Here is an 8,722-nt window from a genome sequence, read left to right as displayed (position 1 = left end):
TGTGTAAACTAGCCTCAAAGAAAAGAATTTGAAATTTGGAGTTGATCAAGAGTGGAGGGAGGGGGCAATGGAGGAGGGGATGGTGGGGATGGGGGAGTGGGGAGTGGGGAGGTGGAGCGGAATAGGCAGAGGGGATAAGAAGAATGTAAAGTGAAATTTAGATGGCAACCTAGATGGGCCCAGATATCTCTTCCCTGAGAAGGGGAGATGGAAGTTCATGATCGGGCTAACAGAGGTAGGGAGTGCCGATAGGTAAACCTTCAAACCACTTCAAAATCATAAAATGGTTAGACTAACAACTTATCAGGGGCAGAGGGGGGGGCGGGGAAGGGTGAATGGGGAAGGGGTGAAAAAAAGAAAAAAGTTTGGAAATTCTAGAGAAATGCTTAAATATTGCATTACAATTTGCCTAAACCCATTCGATTTGTAGTTGACTAAAATGTGCGAGATTTTAGTAGACTAAAGTGTAATGGAGATTTTAGTCGACTAAAATATGACTGAAACAAAAACAATTCAGATGAGTAAAATTACTAAAACTAAAATAGCATTTCAGTCAAAAGACTAAAACACGACCAAAACTAAAATTATATTTTCGTCAATAGGCTATAACTAAAACTAATTTGAAATTTGCTGCCAAAATTGACATTGTTCCCAGGACGGCCGGGGGATTTGTGGACATTGCTGGACAGAGAAGGGCACAGGTAAGTATTAGGGGGCTGCTGCACATGCTGGGGGGGGGGGGGGGCTGCTACACATATAAGGCTTTTAATCTTAATCCATATAATGCATTAAGATAAAAAAACCTTTTTGAATTAACAACTCCTTTAATAAGCAAACTTCTATCCAAAACAGCACTGCCATCAGGGATATGCAAACAAATACCTTACAGGGGTTGTAAAGGTTCAGATTTTTTAAAATAAAAATAACAAACATGTTATACTTACCTGCTATGTGCAAGGGTTTTGCACAGAGCAGCCCTTAACCTCCTCTTCTGAGGTGCCCCGCGGTGCTCCTGGCTCCTCCCCTTCATTGGGTGCCCCCACTGAGAGCCGCTTTCCATGGGGGCACCTGTGCGGTAATGCTCCTGAGTCCCGCTGCTGCCTCCATTGACACAGACAGCAGAACTCGACCCCGCCCCCCTCCTGTGTCACTGAGTTTGATTGACAGCAGTGGGAGCCAATGGCTCCTGCTGCTATCAATCTATCCGATTATGACAGAGACAGCGGCTGGAGCAGATGAGGCTCAGGTAAGAAAATGCGGGGCTCTGGGAGCAGCTGCAACAAAGAAGGTTTTTCAGCTTAATGCATAGAATGCATGAAGCTAAAAAACCTTGAGACTTTACAATCCTTTTAAAGTTGTACCTGGTGTTATGCAATATCACAACACTCTCACCGACAGCATAACTGGCAGCACATATTTGGCTGTAGAATTGATTTTGTGCTTTTTCAATAAGCTCAGCTTACATACAGCAGCAGCACTCCAATTTGCACCCCGAGTCGCAGGACTCAGGACTGTGATACCCATGAAATTAGTATTGTTCCGCAGTGGATTTGGAAACAAAATGTGCGGTCCACTGGGGAGCAGATAGGTCCCATCAACACAAAATACTAAACTATATATATATTCTCAAAATAAATAAAAACCCAAAACTACCACTCCACTGAAAAAAAAGCTATTTTAAATAGAAGCCTTGCAGAAGAAAAAAAACAAATAGAAGTGTAGCACTCTACCTCAAAGGGCCGCTGATTTCTGTCCCAGATTCTTTCCCCACTAGTGCAGCGGTAGCCAGGCAAACATCAATAGTCACTCCTCTGGGCAAGTTTAACTTGGATGGGGCTTAGGGAAGCTGTGGGTACTCTAGAACACTGAACATGAATGTGAGGACACTCTTCCCTTTGCAACTACATCTTACCACAGTCCTTTGAACAGTAAGACATAAAGCATTTAAAAAGTAATTTTAGGCCTGAAGATTACATACAGAGATGTATAGTAACAAAGTAGAACTACTTCACTACTGTACTTAAAGCGGAGTTCCGGGCACAGATGTCATTTTTCAATAAGCATACCCCCGGGACAGTCAGGGCTAGCACATTCCACAATGGCTAGCCTCTGATCTGTCCCGGTTCGCACTTACCTTTTAGAAGAAATACTTACTTATAAAATTTCTTCCACAGCGTTTCCATCTCTCTTGTGGGCAGCTGAAGCCGGCGCGGTCCTCTTCTGCGTCTTCTCCTGCGTCTTCTTCTCCCAGAATGCGCCGCACCGGCCCCTCTCGTCACTTCCGGTGCAGCACCGCATTCCTAAACAGCTTCTGGGCATGCCCAGAAGCTGTTTAGCAGGGGAATGCGGCGTCGCCCGGAAATGACGTGCGGGGCCGGTGCCATCGCATTGATTCCTGGGAGCTATGACGTTCAGCTCCCAGGAATCATCGCGAGGCAGGAAGTGACGGGGTGAGCCGCGGCTCCGAACCCGGAAGTCGGAATCTCGGCGTGCGGTCCAGCTGCTGACTCAGAGCGAGGCAACGTGCGTGCCAACTTGACGCGTTTCGTCAGCGTATGACGTCTTCGGAAGTAGCCCTTTCGAAGACGTCATACTCTGACGAAACACGTCAAGTTGGCACGCACGTTGCCTCGCTCTGAGTCAGCAGCTGGACCGCACGCCGAGATTCCGACTTCCGGGTTCGGCGCGAGTCAGCGGGCACAGATAGCGTCCTATGTGTTACTCTAGCCGAGAGGCACCATAGGAGCTCTAAGAGCGGCTTCAATATCACATTGACCCTGCAGCCATTTTTTGGGTCGAACTTGTTTTTTGCTGTGTCACCTACGTTTTCTATCTGGAGTGTTTTTACCACATTTGGAGTGTTTTTAAAGTCTGCAGTACCGATCGGGGGTTTTTTATGGATTTGTTCTTTGGATGTTGTATATGAAGATTGATGTGATTTTATGAAGTTGAAGTTTAATAAAAGGAAAAAACCTTTTTACACTATGAGGAGCTTCTTCCTTCTTTCTTCCATGCTGAATGCTCATCCATATCCATAAGGAGATCGTCCACCCACCTATCCATACACAGGAGCAGCAGACAAAGCGTTTTCGATTCCTTTTGGCGTACGCCATTGGAATCCACACCTTCTGGTAAGTGTGCTACCTTACCCCTGGGCACAGAGTGTGAGAACCCAAGGATCACCGGCACGCAGCACCTTATCCCCACACCGAGAGTCTTTGAGCACGTTTTTGCACTTACTATTTTTGTATTAATTTTGTATTCACTTTATGGACTTATTCTTACTGGACTTTCACATATATTTATTATATTTTAATTTTTGTGTAGTATATTTATATATGGAAAGCAATTTCATATAGTTTATATATTACTCAAGCACGTGCACTTTTAGAGTCATCACGGTATTCCACAGTAATTATTTATTGATTATTTATTGCTTTATTATTTTGAACATTCAGCAATAAGGTATTACAGGAGCATTGTTTACAAGATTGCACTTGCACTTTTATTTTATATTGTCACAGAAAAATACCAGGGTAGCGCAGTCTTTTTATATATCCATTACTTACCCATGAGATCACTACTATAGTAGTGTTCTTGAATTACTTGCTGCTTCCCAATATACTTTATCAAAATTCCTAGGCGCGAGTACATCACCGTTCTTTAATTACAAGGTGAGTTTTTTAAAAAAAAAAAACCTAACTATCCAATTCCTTTTCAGGTTATCCAGAACTAGCGGAAGGGCACAAAAAAAAAACATTGATTTTGTGCCCGGAACTCCGCTTTAAGTACTAAAAGGCGGTATCTGTACTTTACTAGAGTATCATTTTTTTCTCCTACTTCCACTTTTAATTCAGTACATATTTTCGACGAGTTTAATACTTTCACACCAATATTTTTTTTACGTGCTGCATCGTTACTCGTTACAATTATAAAAGTGTTACGAATCATTCCATTCCAAACCCCGTACAGCCGCTGACTTTTTTTACTCGAGTCTCATTGTCTTTGAAACTCACAAGTCACGACCAATCCCCGACCCGATGCGATGGCTCAGGGGCAGAGCCTCACCGCCTCTGACCTCCCTTGGTTCGGCCCAAGTCCCGCCTCCCGCTCGGCTCTCAAGTGAAGTGGTGGTGGCGAGAGAGGAGAGACACCTGCCTGCAGAGTGATCTCTCTGGGCCCTGGCTGGGGGAGGGACTGTGAGTTACTAGAGTCTAGACTACTAGACTGTCTCTGGGCACTGTGCAGCGCGGCCGCCCAGCACTGGAGAACTGGATGGAGGTAGGAATATATTCTTCTTTCAGCAGGGGGGACTGGACTGGGGACTGTGGAGATAGAGGCTGGAGGACCCGAGACAGCCTAAGGTAGGATAAGTAAGAACTGTCTTGAAGTCAAGTCACTCACTCAGGGGATCGGATCTATTCAATGGGGGGAGGGACCTGCCCTGGCCTGCCCTACTCTAAGGGGGATCTATAATGGGAGGGGGCTCTGGCCTGCTCTAAGGGGGCTCTATAATGGGAGGGGGACCCTGGCCTGCTCTAAGGGGAATCTATAATGGGAGGGGGACGCTGGCCTGCTCTAAGGGGAATTTATAATGGGAGGGGAACACTGGCCAGCTCTAAGGGGAATCTATAATGGGAGGGGGACCCTGGCCTGCTCTAAGGGGAATCTATAATGGGAGGGGGATACTGGCCTGCTCTAAGGGGAATCTATAATGGGAGGGGAACACTGGCCAGCTCTAAGTGGAATCTATAATGGGAGGGGGACCCTGGCCTGCTCTAAGGGGGATCTATAATGGGAGGGGGACCCTGGCCTGCTCTAAGGGGAATCTGTAATGGGAGGGGGACCCTGGCCTGCTCTAAGGGGATCTATAATGGGAGGGGGACCCTGGCCTTTTGACTACTTTCTTTAATAACTACATAACACAATACTTGTACTTTTACTTTCAGTACTTGAGTAGTTCATTTTAAAATAAACTACTTGCAATACTTAAGTACAAAAAATGTTGAATACTTTAGTACTTCTACTTAAGTGTGGTGCTTAAAGAGCACTTAAACTTCTACTCAAGTCTCTTTTTTGATAGAGCACTTGTACTTTTACTCAAGTCTGGGTATCTAGTACTTTATACATCTCTGATTACATAAAACCCCCAAACATTATATATTATCTAAAAGCAGACACCATAGAGAATGAAATAGTGGTAGTACCAATTTCTTATGACACACAATTTTACCACAAAGGTCTCGGTCACAAAAAATCATTAAAAAAAACATATTAATAGATAGGGGCACAAATACGCAATAAATTACCTAATGTTTTAGGTAAAAAATAAAAGCTGAGGTTGTACTGATTAAATAGATACTCAACATTTCAAACCTTAAAGTGGAGTTACACCCATTTTAATACGTTTAGATGTACGTAATCCCCTTTAAAAATGCTTTTACCTATGGAAACTATTTTTTTTTGCAAGGAAATACCTTTTTTTCTTCTTTATTCATCTGCACTTCTGGGTCTGGCCGCCTATAGGCGATTAAGTCACTAGGCGATTCGCAAGGGCTGCTGGGCTCCGCCCCGCCCCGCCTCCTCTCAGTGAGCTCTACGGAATGTAATGCTTTCAGTCAATACATCCTGTAGAGCTCACTGAGAGGAGGCGGGGCGGAGGCCGAGCGGAGCGCGGACTCCAAGCAAAAATCCCGTAGAGCTCACTGAGAGGAGGCGGGGCGGAGGTGGGGCGAAGCGCGGACTCCAAGCAATACATCCCTGAGATCAGCTGGTGCCGGTGTAATAATGCGAGATTTCATCACTAGGTGATTCGCAAGGGCTGCTGGGGTTATGTGCGTGGGTGTAACTGTAATTTTTTGCAATTACTTTTTCTTTTTTAATCAACTTTTTTTTATTTCCATTTTTTTTATTGGGTGACAGGTTCTCTTTAATTAACCACTATGAAAAATATATACAACGCTGCTACTTTAACCACTTCAGCCCCGGAAGATTTTACCCCCTTCCTGACCAGGCCCTGTTTTTCAATTCGGCACTGCATTACTTTAATGGACAATTGCGTGGTCCTGCAATGCTGTACCCAAACGAAATTTATGTCCCTTTTTTTCCCCACAAATAGAGCTTTCTTTTGGTGGTATTTGATCACCTGTGCGATTTTTATTTTTTGCGCTATAAACATAAAAAGAGCGACAATTTTGAAAAAAAAAAAAATATATATTTTTCACATTCTGCTATAGGACAGTCCCAAAAAATTTTAAAAAATCAAAATTTTTTAACATTTTAGGCCAATTTGTTTTCTACTACATATTTTTGGTAAAAAAAAATTGCAAAAAGCGTATTTTGGTTTGTTTGCACAAAGTTATCGCGGCTACTAACTACGGGAAAGATTTATGTCATTTTTATTGTTTTTTTTTTTTTTTTTTTACTAGTAATGGCGGAGATCTGCAATTTTTAGCTGGACTGCGACATTGCGGCGGACAGATCGGGCCCCTAACTGACATTTTTGACACTTTTGGAGGGACCAATGACATTACCACAGTAATCAATGCTAACAATATGCACTGTTACTGTAATAATGCCATTGGCAGGGAAGGGGGTTAACCCAGTGGGTGATCAAGGGGTTAAATTTGACCCTAGGGGAGTAATTACAACTGTGGGGGGGGGGGGGGTGGCTTCTGAAATGACCATAGAGAGATGTGATCCTATATAGCAGGATCACAGGGGCTCTATGATCATTCCAGGGAGAAGAATGGTCAGCTGTGTTTACAACAGCCGACCGTCCTTCTCTCTCAACGGGGAGTGATCTCGAGTGTCAGGCGGATCCAATTGGATCCGCCTGCCCGCTGTATCACCAGCGACGTGCGCTTTCCCCCTAGACTCCCAAGAGCGAGCGCCGTACATGTACGGCGATTTGCCTGGGAGCAGCTGCCTGCCGCAGTATATCTGCAGTGGGCAGTCTGCAAGCAGTCAATTTCCTTCTATGCACATTAATATTTTGAATCAGCATATATGTGACTAAGTGCAATCTTCATAGTTCCAGTGCAAAATGAAATAAAAATGAATAAATGGAATGCAATACAATACAACGTATTAAGGCTGCTGCTGTGTTAAGTTACTAATTGATCTCCTATGGTAACTACAAAGGATACAAAGTGCTGCCTCTATAAACATCCTCCATATACAGTGATATTTAAGTCCAACAATATGTTAAGTTCTTGCAAACATTGATTATAGTGATATAAAAGGTGTCATCCTGAAAGTGCTGGTGAATATAACTTGTTATTTCATAAGGTGCTAAACCCACAGTGCTGTGCTCCTCTTTAGTGTCTCCACTAACCAGAAAATATCAGGAACAGAGCATTTTGGGAACACCTCCTGTGTTGTAACTGGATATGTTAATTCAATGTTTACCCTTCACTCCTCCGTATCTCATAATAATTTCCTTGATTGAGGGATCTGCAGAATGCCGAGGCTCCGATTATCTATAAAACATTAAACACCTGACCCATCCCCCCTTTGAAAATGACCAGACGACACATTTTATTTGGAGTCGAATGGCCATAGCAGCCTTTTTATTACAAACCATTAAATACAACATTCATAAGAAAACTAGTTTAATGCATATAAGACAGTCAATGCATACCAAATAAGCCAACCTCAGCTAATGCCTGATCTAAGGTCTTTAAAGGCATATATACTCACAATGAACCGGTTGTATCTGCCACCCAATCAAGAGCCCCCCAGCTGCAACTACACTGGCTCAGAGACAATTAACTACTTACATACTACCAGATAGAACCTAATTAATACTCCGATGTTACCAACATATTGTTAGGAAGGGACACCCATACCTCCGATGAGCCCCAACCCACAATTCTCCACACTTATTTAACCAGCGCCGCCTTCAAAGACCAAATAGACCCCCTGCCTACTGCCACGAAATGAAAATAAAAGGACAAAGAAATTGAATAGCAAGCTAAAAACATAAGAACCAAAAGCCCACTAACAAATACCCCAGCACCTTGAGACAGTAGGAGGCTCCCCCAAACCAAAACAAACAAGGGAGGGAGGGTGGGAGAAAACTGTCTGATGCTGTGATGAGCTCAGACTGAGCTCTGACACGATCCCCCCGTCCTCTCTACCCACTACAGGACATACCCTCTGCCTTGAACTCTTCAATCTGGTAAGCAGAATGCATCATTCTAAACCCCCCCCCCCCCACTAATACTCTGCCTCTTCTGCAGGCCCCAGTCATGTTGGCCCTCCTCCTAGTTTCACTCAGCTCCAGGCCATATACTTGACTGAAGGACCTGCAGAATGCCGAGGCTCCAGTTATCTTTGTAGCACCCTCCTAGGTAGGTGCTAGGTAGGTAAAGCCTAGTGTCTCCATCTGCTTATCAGGAGAGCCTGATTGTTAGGTAAGCCTGTTGCATGTGTCCATGTGTGATTCATCTGGTCTGAGAGAGTGCCCCACTGTATCCAATATGGGATACAATAATCACAACATCAGTAGACTTAGAATTCCAATAATCATAGAGTAATTAAGATTGATCACAACATCAATAGATTCAACGCGTTTCGTGGACCGATTATGACACTTCATCAGAAGTAGATTTCAGATCCATATCTCTTTCCAGCATCGCCTCCTTTTCCTTGCTTGAAGCATAAGGACAGCGCATGAGACCCTCCACACTCTGAACAGTAATGACAGAAACAGCACACG

The sequence above is a fragment of the Pelophylax lessonae genome (assembly GCF_965119305.1).
Source record: "Pelophylax lessonae genome assembly, chromosome: 4".
Classification (NCBI taxonomy): Eukaryota; Metazoa; Chordata; class Amphibia; order Anura; family Ranidae; genus Pelophylax; species Pelophylax lessonae.
This window is presented reverse-complemented; position numbering follows the sequence as displayed.